The sequence below is a fragment of the Leptinotarsa decemlineata genome, unplaced genomic scaffold (assembly GCF_025532065.1).
Source record: "Leptinotarsa decemlineata unplaced genomic scaffold, Ldec_3_MD MMD2_tig00003335_RagTag_RagTag, whole genome shotgun sequence".
In the NCBI taxonomy this organism is placed as follows: Eukaryota; Metazoa; Arthropoda; class Insecta; order Coleoptera; family Chrysomelidae; genus Leptinotarsa; species Leptinotarsa decemlineata.
Window position 1 is genome coordinate 2,461,405 of NW_027412587.1, and position 15,989 is coordinate 2,477,393.

The following is a 15,989-nucleotide window of genomic DNA, read 5'->3' on the forward strand; positions in this document are numbered from 1 at the left end:
TTTCAAAACAAAAACACGCAACGGCTCTATGAAACGTAATTGAAAAATGATCATTATTTAAGGCTACAAAAGTAACAATTGGCTTGTGGTAGCTATAATATAATACATACACAAAATAATCAATGAAATATTTTATTAATAAATGAGCTTTCCTCACATTATCATATCAATATACATAAAATTCAAGTAATAACTAAAGCTTTTCTCAAATTAAACAATTTCAATATTGAATAAATCAACTTAGATTAGTTTCAGTTATCACTTTTGTTGTCTTACTCTTCATGGTATTTCTCTACTCAAGATACTCGATGAATATTAAACCTAACACATCCCAAAATACCGAGACCATAACCTCTCCAGCCAATTGTTGTGCTTTCGGTCGCTCTGGACGAGGTTCACCAGTTGCTCTCCCTTCAGATGATTGTTTTGATTTCGGAGTGAAATGATGGATCCATGTTTCATCCATTATCGTATATCGACGCGAAAATGCCAGTTTGTTATGTATAGACATGGCCAAACACTGCTCAGAATCATTGAGGCGTTCTTGATTTTGGTCAACAGAGAGCTTTGAACAGAGCTTTCTTATAGTTGAATGCTCATGCAATATAGAGCCAACATGTTCTTTATATATCGTCACAATGTCAGCTAACTCACGCAACTTCACTTTTCGATCATTAGAACCGATTTTTTAGATATTTTTATGTTTTCTGGTATTACTGCTTCATTTTGACGTCCACTGCGTTATGCATCATCGGTGTCTTTACGACCTCGTTTGAAGTCAGCGAACCAACGTTTAATTGTTGTTTCTGATGGAGCGGAGTCCTTATAATTTTTTTCAAGCCATTGCTTCGCTAGAACAGTATTTTGTCTCATTGAGAAGCAGTGTAAAATCAAAAAACGAAATTGTTTTTGATCCATTGTTTTGAAAATAGCAAATGTAGTGTCACTCTTAACACAATAATTCACAAACCTATGTGTAGAATACCATGAAATTTCAACAGCTTTCTTTTGAAGGTTAGTATCAACTGAAAAAGCGATGAAAGAAATAAGACTAGCGTTATCCATGTGTTAGGCCCGAGACTTTTTAACCCATGTAGTAAAATTCAGAAAATAATCCTCGAGATATAAAAAACACTTTTGTGGTAAACACAGACGTCTCTGAGTAGTCGAGTGAAAAAGCAATCCAATAAGTAATAACATGTTGTTAGAATATATATCATCCCAGAGATAATACAGAAAACGTATCTAACCTAAAAAAACTAACATTTCGAAAACAGACATGCCCACAAAATAGTAAGTTACTTATCTTCAAGGAATATTTGATGGAATTGAAAAAAACTATATTGGTTTGTTTACTTTGTTAGTGCCCCATCTCTACCAAATTTTTCACACCGGTATATGGTGTAAAAAAAATTAAAATAGCTAGATACTACTACAAAAAATTCAAAATATACATAGGGGACGACCACATCATTCAGCTTGTGTAATAAAGTATTTGGAACTTTTGCTATTCATAACATTTTCATTCACTCTCTTAATCTTATCAACAGCCAGCAATCAACTACTCATTACTTTCTATTTGAAGTCGACCAAAGTCTTAACAATACTCACCTTTCTATGGAATTTGAGTTTGCTTCCAGCAAATGACCAATACCATTACAAAGTCTAATGATGGCGACTCACCTGGAATTGAAGAATAATGTCATTTAGTTAAACAAAAGACAACAATACTTTAGGTTTGTTGAAAAATTATTATTTTATATTCATTTCAACATGAACGACAGTGTCAACAGCAGAAGGATTCAAAATAGTCTCATTATAAAATCTGGAATAAAAATTCAATCATGGGCAAAAACTATCGACATATTGATAATATTCCTATATGTACACTTGTGTTGTCATAAGATATCGTTCATCCAGAGAAAGTTTCAATGGAATTTCAAACGTTAGATAACCTATCATTGAGATTGTTTAAAAAAGCAGCTGCAATAAAATGAGATGGAATAACGTATTTTATCAACTTCAAATTGTTTGACAGTGCAATACTTTTAAAACAGATTTTAATCAATTGGCCGCGGTGGTAGTGCGCCCGACTCACGATCGGAAGGCCGTGGGTTCGATTCCCGCCTTGACCAGATATTTTTCTCGAGAGAATTTATCTGGTTGAAGCTGGAATTATTCTGCAACCGTGTTAGGGATCACACGATAAAAGGTAAGATCTCGTTAGTCCTTATCTCGCACAAGTTTCTCAACATCTGAGAGTTGTCGTGCGTATAGGGGCGACATCTGATTAACGGAAAAACAGATTTTAAACAGAATTTAACCACTGAATAGAACTGGCCGATACTTGATAAACATCCATATTAAAAACTAATTAATACAGTTTATTGTATGATTTTTACTATAAAGTGTTTTACAAAAACCCGACACGTGTTTCGCTATACAATAGCTTCCTCAAGCGTAAACTTAAAGTTACTTCTAAATTACAACTATTTTATACTCTAACATATTACCTACTTGTATGCCTACTTTCTGATGAATGAATCTACCTGAAAAGGTCAGGTATGAATTCATTAACTACGCAATTTTTGTAAAACCCCTTATAGGAAATATCATAAAATAAACTGTATTTATTAATTAGTTTTAACAATTTAACAGTTGGAAACACAACTTCGCAACTTTTCAAATATCAACTAATAAATATTGCAAACCTGAAAGTAGTATTATAGAAAGGAAATATGCAACTTTATGTCCCAAATGATAATAGATATATCAATGTCCTCCTGTGGAAAATACTAAAATGTATTTTCGATGAAAATCCTAGTTTTCAACAACAAACTCAAACTGCATTTCGATATCTATCATCGTTTCTGAGTTACCGTATGTTTTTCGAAAATGTTCAATAATTGCTGATATCTAAATTGAAAAAATCAGTTTCTTACATCAACGTAAGAAAGTGCTTCGAAAATGTTTTCATAAAGAAATAAAAAAAAATTGACAGGAAAAAAGTTATGGCGACTTTTCCAAAACGTACACTTTAGAAAAACATGCTGTAACTAAGAAACTATGATATATATCTATATGCTGTTTTCACCACTGAGTTTATCATTAAATTTGACCCGCAGACACAGCCATCATTTTTCATCTATCTAGTATGAAAACAGGAGTTTCCCTTTGAAAGTGTCCAATTTGGCTTACTCTTTGCAATAAATTTATGTTACATTCTTGGATAAGGTATGTTCAAAACTAATGAATATGTATTTTGAATATTTTAATAGTAATTTGATTTCTATATTCACTATATTCAGTTATGATAATTTCATTTCATGGATGATAACATTGTATTAGTGTCACTCAGAGAACAAAATATTCAGGTTTTCTAAATATATAACTAAACACTGAAACTTGAAAGTGCCAACCCTTTATATTTTACAGTCTTCCAAATTGTTAATAATAAGGTTGAGTTACTAAACCCAATGCCTTAAAAATATTAAATTTACTTATGGGGTACCTATACTCAATAAAAATCAAATATTTAAAAGTTGCTGAAGAACTAATTTTCACCACGATATCGATGGTGTCCCACTTGAATAACTAAACAAAAATATTCTTACTAAACATAACTAACATTTTGAAGAATTTTTTAAAGCTGTAATTAGGAATCGATGTCAGCTGGTTGTTCTTAAATGCTGCATTCTATTCTTGGTAGCAGCAAATATATATTAGCAAAATCAGTTTGATTTTATAACAGTTATATTAGTGTTTTTGAATTGTAGTAAATATACCATACTATAAAATAGTTGCGAAATTATCATTCAAGTGACAATATGGTAATGAAAATAAAATAGTATCTGAAAGCATTCTAATAAAATAATTTCATTAAAGCTACAGAAAACAGTTATAAAATAAGCTTGAAATAGTTTTATAGCTATCATGAAAATCTCACAGAAAAGTGTTATAAAACTGCTACATAACAATTCACTTTAATAGGAAAATAAGTTTTATAAATTAGTTGCAAAAACGTTTCTGTGATAAGTTCCTGACTATTTTATAATGGTTTTTTAATTTTATTTCATAAATGTTTCTATGACAAATTTATAAAACACTTTTATTGCCTACAACTGTATTGTGTTCACCGATCATCTAATATAATCAATTAGTATTTTGGAAGTGATTATAAAATACTAATAAAATAAAACTGTTGCAACACCATGGAATCATAAAACAACTTTGCTGGTTGGGCGCCCCGTTTCGGTGAACGCCACATTCAATAATGGGGAATGTTCTTCAATTTGGGTTATTACAGCAAATTTAAGTTTGAACAAAATAAAGTTGAGTTTAATTCATGAGTTTTTTAAATTCACATCGAAAAGTATTCAAATTGATGTTTCAAATGTTGGGTTTTAATTTTAAAAGGGATTTGTTTCTAATTCACATATTGGCAACAGCGCTTATATCAAGTTGAAATAATTTATACGTACCTAGATATTCTACTTTAAACAAGGAAAATTATCTTCATTAATCAACAATTAAGGAAAAATATAAATTATAGTTCAATACCACCTCCACAAGCCACATGAACAACAGTTGTTTTGTTATTTATTCATATAGAGGAAGATAGGTTAGGTGCACAAAATGTCATATGTCACAGAATGTCTCGAAAGATAAGTAAATAGAACAGCACGCCTCTGAAATATGTCATCTTTGTTTGTCTCATACAGGTAACATACTCATTGTCGTTTATTAGCTATAACCCATGTTGCCAAATGGTGAAATAAAAACGAATCCCTTTAAATGTTGAATGCATTATTTCATTCCTCAAGTATATAAATAATTTTTTGAAGAAAAAGGTTGAAATGATAGTTTAAAACGCGTTGTTTTAGAGCTCTTTTATGAAAACTACTTGATTTTCGTCAGGAGGAACATTCCCCATTGATTTGAGGGGAATGATAAAAGGTGAAAAATCAGATTTTCTGCAGATGTACTATTTGAAACATATACTATCCAATTATGAAATAAAAAAAAATGTTAAGTGAGCCCATTGTTGTTTCTAATGGAGCAGAGTTCTTACAACACTTTTCAAGCCATTGTTTCGCTTGAACGGTAGTTTTTCCCATCAAGAAACAGTGTAAAATTGAAACACGAAATTGTTTTTGATCCATTGTTTTGAAAATAACAAATGTAGTGTTATTCTAAGCACAATAATTCGCAAAATCATGAGTAAAATATCATGAAATTCCAAATTTTTTTTAAAGGTTGGTACTAACTTAAAAGCGGTGAATGTACTAAGACTGTAATAAGCCTAGCGCCATCTATGTGTTTCGCCGGAGACGTTTCAGCCCAGGTAGTAGACAGTCAGCTTCCTCTTCTCAAACTCATTATCATCGATGAATGAACATTTCATTGAATCGTTTGTTATATCAAATTCCTCAATAATATTTTTCCAGTGTAATAGAATATGTAAATAAATCCATTACTACGAGATATATCAAGACAATGAGGTGTCTGACGTGTTATAAATTCACCCAATCATTGACGTTCAATTTACGTATATAAAGCGCCCAACCGTTATTGAACTGATGGAGCAGCTCTCCTACTGACACAACCACATCAAATGCGTCAATTGCAGGTATAATATGAGCACTTAAACGGTTTTATATTATAAAACCAGTGGTTTGAATGATTATAGGGCCAAATGAAATTATATGGGATAACGATCCTGGACTACAATCAATACATTCCGAATGTTCTGAGTGCGTGATTCTCTTTATATGTGGTGTAAAATGAGGTTACAGATACAATTTCAATCGTTGCCGTAGGCACTACGCCGTTTATTTCTTTTGTCTCGAATTTTTCGTGTTTACGATCAGGTATATAAAACTTTATGATCTCGTGTTTGGATCTGACGCATATTAAACTTGCGGTGGTACAATAAAAAAGCAGAGTAAATTGACGAATCGCAAAACCCACAATGAAGAGAAGTAGTAATGAGGCTTTTGTTGGATTCATCCGCTTCCACTGAAAACAGGAGTTTAACCTACATAATCAAGTTGAAGATATAAAATGTTTGCATTTTTTGACTGGATGTGCTGTATAAGGAAACAACAAAGTAACGTCTTTCAAGACCAACGGAACCGTTCAAATTTAATTTTTGTACTAAGCTTAGTGACTTGATTAGACTGCACGGTCGACTGTTATAGTCCTACAGCTGGTGAACAATTCTGTGTAGGATCTTGAGGCACTATAAAAAATTTGTAGTTGTTTTTGAATGGACCCGAGCCCGACTTCCGGTTGAAGGGTAGCGGGGATAATTCTCAATTATAAAAAAAGTGTTTGAGGCATTTTGAAATTTTCATAACTTCAAGTTGAATATTTAAGGTCTTGAGAAATGAAAAAGCCAGACCGATTAGTTTGGTTTCAATGTTGCCCAGGCTATTGAAAACATATATTTCAAATCAATTGAAAAAATTTTCGAGAAGGCACGCTGACGCATTGGGAGAGTAATATAGATACTGAAAGACAAATACAAGTAGTATTCATCTATAACGACTCCGCTTATAAACAACTATCCGTTTACAGCGACGATAATGTTTACTCAAGTTTACTTTCATATTTAGTTATTGAGAAAATATACCGTTTAGTCCGACTCCGGTTTAAGCGACCAACCGCTTATAGCGACCGTTTTTCATGATACTACATCCGGTTAAAACGTCGCGCACCAATACCTCGGTGCTCTCCCTCTTCATAGGTACGTCTATTGATAGGTACTACTAACAGGTAGTATTCATAGGAACCTCTATTGATAGGTACTACTAATAGGTAGTATTCTTAGGAACCTCTATTGATAGGTACTACTAAAAGGTAGTATTCTTAGGAACCTCTATTGATAAGTACTACTAACAGATTAACAGAGGTTCCAGTATGAAGTCTTTGTCACTTGTTGTAAGTCCATAAAGTTCGACAAAATGAATTCTGTGAAGCGAAAGTGTTTTGCAATTGAAGAAAAAAAGTGCAATATTACACCGATTAGAAGCCGGTGAATCAAATGCAGCCCTCGCAAAGGAGTTTGGCGTATCCCATTCTACAATATCCACAATTGAAAAGAAGAACAGCGGGTCGCTGTTCAATGCCAATTTTTTGAAATGCAAACGTGTAAGGACTTCTACTCAACTCATGAGCAGTTGGATAAGGCATTGTTACAGTGGTTCAAGCTTCAGCGCGACCGGAGAATACCCCTAATGGACCTCTGCTACAAGATCACATCCCCATATTACAGACTTAAAAAGCATAACGTTGGTGTTTTTGCCTCCAAACACGACAACAGTGTTGCAATCCATGGACCAAGGGATTATTTGAGCTTTCAAATCACATTTTCGTAAAAACGCCAACGATGCGAATAGCAAAGATGATGACGGTGATGATGTCGCACCAGAGGAGATTTATCCAACCTTAAGTGCGTCTGTAGCTCCAAAGGCTGTGAAAACGCTCAATATGTTTGTTCAGACTAACTTGGATAATAATTTTTTGGGAAAGAAAGTTTTTGGCTTTCTACTACTCCATCTGATACAAAAAAATGGATGAGAGAATCTTCCAAAGAAAGGAAGGATTAATCAATTTGAAAATAAGTAACTCTATACATGGATGTGTAGATCATGCAAAGAAGTAACTTTCAGACACAAACTGGAAGAAAGTCCTCCTGAAAGTATCAGATGGAGTAGTAGAAAGCCAAAAACTTTCTTTCCCAAAAAATTAATCACTCCTAAAAATATAACCCTTTCTTTCAAATTGGATAATAATGTTATGAAAACAATGATGTCCCGAATTCATAATGCTGCACAAAATTCTTACTACTGAATAGAAGTTTGTCAAAAACAAGCTCAAATAACAGACTTTGTACATACGTTTGTACATTAGGATATTTAAAAACTAATCAAATAAAGCATATGTGATTTCTATAAAATGTTTTATTCACCTATCAATCAGCCATCCGAACAGCTAAATGAAAGACTAATGAACTAATGTAGACTTTACTACCACAATATTAATCTATCATGTGCGTCGTCCGGTTAGTACGACATAGTATATCCGGTCCCTTGAAGGTCATTATATCCGGATTCTACTGTAATTCAAAAAAGCCAGACCACTCTGATGGAATTTTCCACCTGCCAGACGATCAAGAAATTTCCATTTAAGTGCGGGTAAACAGCACTACACGTAGCCTGAGGTGCAAGAGAGAGCCTAGATCGGTTATACCTCTCGCTTAGGGTTGCTACGATAGACTCTAATGACCCACGTGACCTACATCACCCTCTCTCAGTAATAACTTCGGAGCTAAACAGGAATCTCAGTCGTTTAATATAGCTAACGGTTTCGTGAGCCACACGCTGTTATTTGTTTATTTCAATTATTATCAAGAAGAACTAGTGAATAATGGCATCGTGTGGAAGAATTGGAAGTATTAGAATTAGCATTCCTTGGCGAATCTTCTTTTGTTCAGATGGTTTCCACAATCTAGATGATAATACCTTCCTCAGAAGGTTCAGATTAACTAAAGATACAGATATGATCTCCACCCTTTAATCGAAGACAGTTATGATTCTTCGCCTATTAATCGAAGAACATCTTAAGCACCCTTTGATTGGGGTTTAGTAAAATTCTTTAGATTCCAATATTTATTAATATTAGAATCTTCATCATGTGGTTTGAACATTCCAGTCATTATACATTCTGGATCGTAATCCCTAAAAGTATACCCATGCAAAGATCTTCAAATTTCGCTTCCTCACCACCATCACCTGTGGCCACTTTGTTAGCAATTCTCCAGATTTGGGATGTGTTTTTTCATTGTCACAATACTTTTGTAGCTGCTTCCTGTCGATATGCAGAACTAGCAATTTTCTGTGGCTATATAATTTGGTATACGAAGACGCTTTACATAATGTATGAAATGTAAGAAAACGAAACTCACAACTCAACTTCACAGACGTTACAAAGTAGCCAATATTATCGCCCAAAAAATATACACCACTGATCTTTCTTGTAACGTTCAATTTTGATGTGGGCAAAACATCTAAAAATAAAACTGTCTAATCCTTGATTTCTTTTCGTAACTCACTTTGGAAAAAGAATATACAACTTTATTGCATTTCCTTTGATAACACACTAATTTTCTTATTGCTATGTGAATGATAAATTCAAGTGTGATTTATGACCATACCACTTCAACTCCAGCAAGGGGAAACAAACGAGGATCCGAGTAAGAAGTCGTTCAGAAGCCTTCAAAACTTCCTTAAAATAAGTTTGCGAATTTAGGAATTCGGTCAGAATTACCTTCTAAAGATGCAAATTGACTTGTTCTACAGATTGCAAATAGTCAGTGGACATACTTGAAGACTGGCTATAAATAAAATCATCTACAGGAACAATTTGTTCAGGCCAGTCTCAACTCCCTACATTGTAGGTTAATGGACTGACACCCATCAGAAAGCACCTACTCCCCTGCCTAATACCACGAAGGGCGTTGGATTATATCCGACAAGTGTCAGTGCAGGATTTTTCACTGAAGTTATTCCTGCATATGCTGTTGGCGATACAACTACCGCAATAGATTTTCAATTATTGGAACACACTTGCAGACCGGTTCCTTCAGATGACTTCATTTATAGCTAGTCTTCAAGTATGCCCACTGATTATATGTGAAAACTTATTTTTCTTATACGAGGAATTCGCGAAATTTCGGATATGCGGTTGGTTACCTCGTTCAGAGGCAGATGGGGAGATGACTAACTTATTGTTTGTTATACGCTTCAGCCTAGTTCGAGAAATGACACTCTGAAGGAATTCGATTTTCAATTATCGGAAATCATCGACATTATGTCGATGATAGACAATACCTTGCACTGACGAGTGGCCAAACAGTCCAAAGGATGTATCCATCTTTTATCAAAAACTTCATCAAGAATAGTCAATATACACATTGGGCAATATTTTTATATAGTTTAGAGATACTCTTTTATTTTCATGACATTTTTCTGAAATGTTATGAATATCATATCTTTGAGAAAAACCCTGTGGAGGAAATATTTCTTTTGATTTTTTATCTCTTTGTTAGTAACTAATCTAATCTAATCTTGATCATTTTATTTCACGTAAGCCAATAAAGTTTGGCCACTCGTCAGTGTAAGATAGTGTCTATCATCAACATGAAGTCGATGATTTCCAATAATTGAAATTAGAATTCCTTGAGAGTACCATTCCTCGAACTAGGCTGAAGAGGAAAACAAAAAACAGATTTGTCATCGCCTCATCTACTTGTAAACGAGGTAACCAACCGCATATCCGAAATCTGCCCAATTTTTCAGATGTCCATTAACCTTACAGTGTAGGGGGTTGAGACTGGCATGAACAAATTGTTTCTTCAGATGATTTGTTCTACAAATTATATTTCTCAAGTATCCTTACCGAAGCAATTCAATGCTGTATTTTCTTCCCATCCAGTGCAGAGGAAAAACACTGAAAGAATTCAGAACTCAAAAGATAATTTTTCAAAAACTTAGCAGAATAAGGAAAGTCCAGCACTACTTTGAAGAGAATATCAAAAGCTCTTATAAAGACATCTTATTCGAATCCTATTATTAGAACAGGACATTGTTGAGCCAGAAACGTATCAACAATCGATATGTTTCTGATAACGGTTCTATCGTATTAATTTCGCCACTCTATATGTTTTTATCAAATGATTCGTGTCCAAAAGGTTTCCTAACGTTAATGAAAAAGAAAAAACAGATTACATTTCGGACGTATTATAATCCATTTTGAGAGAGGAGGTCGCTGGTCAATTTCTTTCAACCGACATTCACAAAAAACAATTCCAGATAGGAACCGTTGAAAGACCACTTCGGCCACAGTAACCGACACAATCTGGTTGAGATAGGTGTCAAGTGAGCACTGAAATACCGCCTCTATCTCTGATGAAACTGGATTTTCATCGCAGCGGCTGCTTCCACTTCTGAAACACAAAAGTTAAATTGAACCGGAAACTTCGAGAACTACCTGTATTCGATATCATTCAACGGAATTCACAATTGCAGCACTCATTTAAAATTTACAATGGAATCGGGTGAAGTTAGAGAAAATAAAACGACAATTCTCCCGACATTTTCGTATATTTGAACCAAATAGTCGGCTCTGGGAATTTTATCGAACCCGACGTATGGAATGGTAAGACTTTTCTCCTGGGAACGACGTTACGTTGCGAAATTTACATTTAATCACAAGTCGGAGGTGGATGTGGCAGGAACCGAACAACGTTCAGTTGAGATGACACCTGACTCTGAACAATCGGAAACTCCCGGAAAATCTCATCAAAGGAATATTAATCATCTGCTGATGGCAAACTGTAACCGTTTGAGAAATCGAAAATAATATGGTATCTAGGAAATGCGAATTGGTGTATCGAATATGCAGGGTGTCAATTCGAAATAGATCAACCCACCATATATACAGGGTATTCCATATTCGATGGTCTATTAGACGTATCTAGAGAACAAAAAAAGATGAAAGTTTCAAATTGTGGTTACCGATGTAGATGGATGTGACCTATCGTTTGAAAATATTTTCATCACCGCATTGTTGCCACATCTACATGTAACAGTTATCAACTTGGAAATTTCAAATGGAACACCTTATATATTATATCATTTTTCAATTCTGCATTGAAATCCAAATTACTTTTGTGAACCATGTTCTATACCATCTCTCACCGTTTTCAAAATATTAATTGGTCTGGTTCAATGGTAGTACGCGAGTAGTGCGGACGTATAAACCCGAGCTCCGTTGAAATAAATAAATACAAGGTTAAGAGAGCTAATAGGAAGGTGAAAATCATCCTGCTGCTATATTGCATATTAATCAACACAACTATTTTGATAGAAACGTAAAAAAATGGTTATCACGCGAGAAATCAGGGAAGAAATAGAATCGTCAGTTAATTCATCGATAAATAAGTGCCTGAGTAGTCAAGCGTTTATAAAAACAATTGTAGACAGTGTATCGGAGGCTATAATAAAAACGCTGGAAAATAAATTATCACTACTCGAAGAAACAATTACTGGTGTACAGTGTGAACTCTCTAACATGAAAACCGAATATAATCTGAGAACGAAACAACTTGAAGATACAGTAGCGAAAATAACATCTGATCAATCTTCCATAGAAAAAAGATTTGATTACATAGACCAGAATACAAGACGATGTAACTTAAGAATATTCAACTTTAGAGAAAAGCCGAATGAAAGAACCAAGGAAGAAGTTATACGCTTAATCAATTCCAAAATGGGCATCAATTTAGTGGACCAAGATATAGAGATATGTTACAGAGTGGGAAGGAAAGAAGAGCATAAAACTAGAGGTGTTTTCATTAAAGCAAATAATCATGAAACCAAAAAGAAAGTTTATAGCAATAAAAAAATGCTCAAGGGAACTGGAATAGTAATAAGAGAGGACCTGACGAGTTTAAGAGTGAAACTTTTAGCCAGAGCTATCGAAAAGTATGGTATAAATAATGTATGGACAGATTCAGGAAATATTTATGCTAATACTGGGGTTAAAATAATTATTGTCAAGACTGAAGATTTCAATAAACTGATATAATGATGATATATTATTCCATATTCATGTTTATGTCTCTGTTTATATGATTATATATAATGTTTTTTTAGATTTACATTAAAATATTGGAGTTTGGGTGTATGTTAAAATTTGTACATATATTAGCTTATTTACTTACATATGCTCGAAGTACTTAATAGTTTGGATAACGATGAGGAAACAAAAACAAATGTTTATGATGACTTACATGATTACTTTTGTGGAGATAAAATCAGACGAGTTGGTGATATAGGAATTGTTCATTTCAACATTCGGAGTATAAGAAAAAATTTTGATGAGCTACTTCTTTATTTACAAGAAGATTTGGACAAATTAGACGTAATTGTTCTATCAGAAACATGGAAAGTAGAAGAGGTGAGTGAATTTAATTTACAGAATTTTGCTATTTATTATAATGAGTCTAAAATAAATCAAAATGACGGGCTGATTGTTTATATCAAAAATACTATTTCAGCTAATGTCCAAATCATTTCTTTAACCGACACAAAACTATTGAGGATAACATTTTTCCAGAATCATTCGAATAACAATATTGAAATAGGAATTACAGCCTCATACCGGCCCCCTTCTATCGATTTGCCAACCTACTTACTTGATCTGCAGAATTATTTTTTAAATTATAATAAAAAAACTATTGAACTTTTTTTAGGAGATATTAATATTAATCTACAGGATATGATTACACAACACACTAACCTATATAAAAATATAATGAGCGAAAATGGTTTCCATTCATGCATTAACGCTCCCACAAGAGAAACAAAAGACTGTAACGCCATCATTGATCATATTTTTATTAACAAAAATAATTTTATAAACCATAAAATAAATGTTGACCCATCTGTTATTCACAGTAGCTTGACAGATCATTATGCAACATTTATATATATCTCCCGATTACCGAAAACGAATGCACCACCGACAATAACAAATTTCAAAACAATAAATTTCGGTAAACTGAAAGCACTTTTGAATAGAGAGAATTGGAATGAAATTTTATCATGCAATGAGCTACAAATTTCATACAATAAATTTATAGATAAACTGAAAAAATATATCACGGAATCAACTAAAACGAACATTATAAATAACAAAAGAAACAAAAAGCTAAAACCTTGGATAACATTAGGACTGATACAGTCGATTAAAACGAGGGATAGCCTAAAAAAAACATTTCTGCTTAAAAATACTCAAGAAAATGAAAGAAAATATAAGGACTATAGAAATAAACTCAATAACTTAATAAAACGAACAAAAAATGATTATTATAAAAATAAACTACAAGAGGTTAATGGCAACTGTAAACAAACTTGGAAAATAATCAAAGATATCACAAACATGGATGCAAATAGAAATAATGTAGAAAGCACAACAATCAATAAAGGAAATGGTGAAACCGTAAGTTGTAATGAAGAAAAAGCTAATCTGTTCAATAACTTTTTTCATAGTGTAGGTGCAAATATGGCAAAAAAAATTGAAAAATGTGACCTACCCAAAAACTTTTTAAATGATACCAAGGTAGCATCCTCCTTATTTTTCGAACCAGTGACAGAAAATGAAATAATATGTCTAATTTCTAAGTTAAAAAACTATAGTGCACCAGGTCCTGACGAAATAACTAGCAAACTGATAAAACATATACATCAATACCTATTGAAACCACTAGTTCATTTGATTAACTTGTGTTACAAAAAGGGTAATGTACCGTCTCAGTGGAAAGTTAGTAGAATAACTCCAGTCTTTAAATCTGGAAGTCGAAGTGAAATATGCAATTACCGACCAATTTCTGTCATCAATAATTTTGCGAAACTATTCGAGCAATCTGTCAAAAATCGAATAATGGATTTCTTTAGTAAACATCAGGTAATAACACAACAACAATTCGGGTTCATAAACAAATCGAATACAGAAAATGCCGTGCTCGACTTCGTAGAACAAACAGTAGGGGCCTTGGACAAGTCTTCGAAATGTCTTGCGGTATTTATGGACTTGGCAAAGGCGTTCGATACTGTGTCACATGAAATCCTACTCCAAAAATTGTGTAATTATGGTATTAGAGGTCATGCTCTGCAACTAATGCAGAATTATTTAAAAGAACGGACTCAAACTGTTAAAATTGGTAGCAAGCTCAGTACAACATTACAAATCAATGTTGGTATACCCCAGGGCACAGTACTTGGCCCGATTCTTTTTCTTGTTTATATAAACGCAATTACACAAATTAATGAATTTCACGGTCATATAGTGTGTTATGCTGATGATACGGCCTTGATCTTTACTGGTGATAGTTGGGATACAGTCTATGAAACTGCTGAAATCAATGTGAGAAAAATTCTTCTTTGGCTGAATAATAATCTATTGAGTCTAAATGTGAATAAAACAAAATTTATGGCTTTTTCACTAAATTCAGATGATCAGCCGCATATTAATGAATTGAAATTACACAAAATGACCTGCACAAAAAATTACAATTGTAAATGCCCGATAATAGAAAAAACTGTATCCATTAAATATTTGGGTCTTGTTATTGATCAACATATGAGATGGGACAAACAAATTTCATATGTAATACAAAGGATGAGGCTACTCATGCGTAAATTTTATAGTCTCAGAGATATTCTATCTAAAAAAAACTTATTATTAATATATCAGTCTTTGGCAGAATCCATTATAAGATATTGCATGACATCATGGGGGGGTACTTTCGACAACCACATTAACAGCTTACAAATAACACAGAACTCAATTTTGAAAATAATTTTGAAAAAAAATAGACGATTTTCAACGGATCATTTATATCAAGAGACTAAATTACTAAACGTAAGATCATTATACAGTTACCTGTGTCTAATATGGATGTTCCCGAAATTTAGTAATTACTCAACACGTATAACGGTAAGAACTAGAGCAATCGAGAATTTAAATATCAAAATACCTCTATACAAGAAAAGCCATACACAAAGATTCGTGTTTTATTATGGTCCGAAATTATACAACATACTCCCAGTAGAATTGAAAATTATCAAAGGAATTAATAAATTCAAACAAAAGCTCAAACAATTCATAATCGAAAACCCTCAAAAATTTGACATATACTAAAAGGAATAAAAAAGAATTTTACACATTGAATAGCAACTCCTATACCATTTGTATATTGTTGTATATTGTATTTGTATATTGTATTTTTTTTTTGTTTTTGTTTCCTCAGAGTTTGAGAAAAAAATGTTTATTTTATTTTTTTTCTCTTTCTCACTAATCGTATTACCATGAATTATTATAATATTATCATATTTTTTTATTATTTTATAAAATGTACTTAC

The 15,989-nt window shown here is 33.0% G+C and overlaps 1 long non-coding RNA gene across 1 annotated transcript in view; it reads right to left on the reverse strand.

Moving 5' to 3' along the window:
• Positions 1 to 817: 817 nt before the first annotated feature.
• The window catches only part of LOC141483354 (uncharacterized), a 38,317-nt gene continuing 23,145 nt past the window's right edge, over positions 818 to 15,989 (reverse strand). Inside the window, exon 2 of the long non-coding RNA XR_012466036.1 lies at positions 818 to 1,683. This is a non-coding gene — a long non-coding RNA (uncharacterized lncRNA). The remainder of the gene's footprint in view (positions 1,684 to 15,989) is intronic.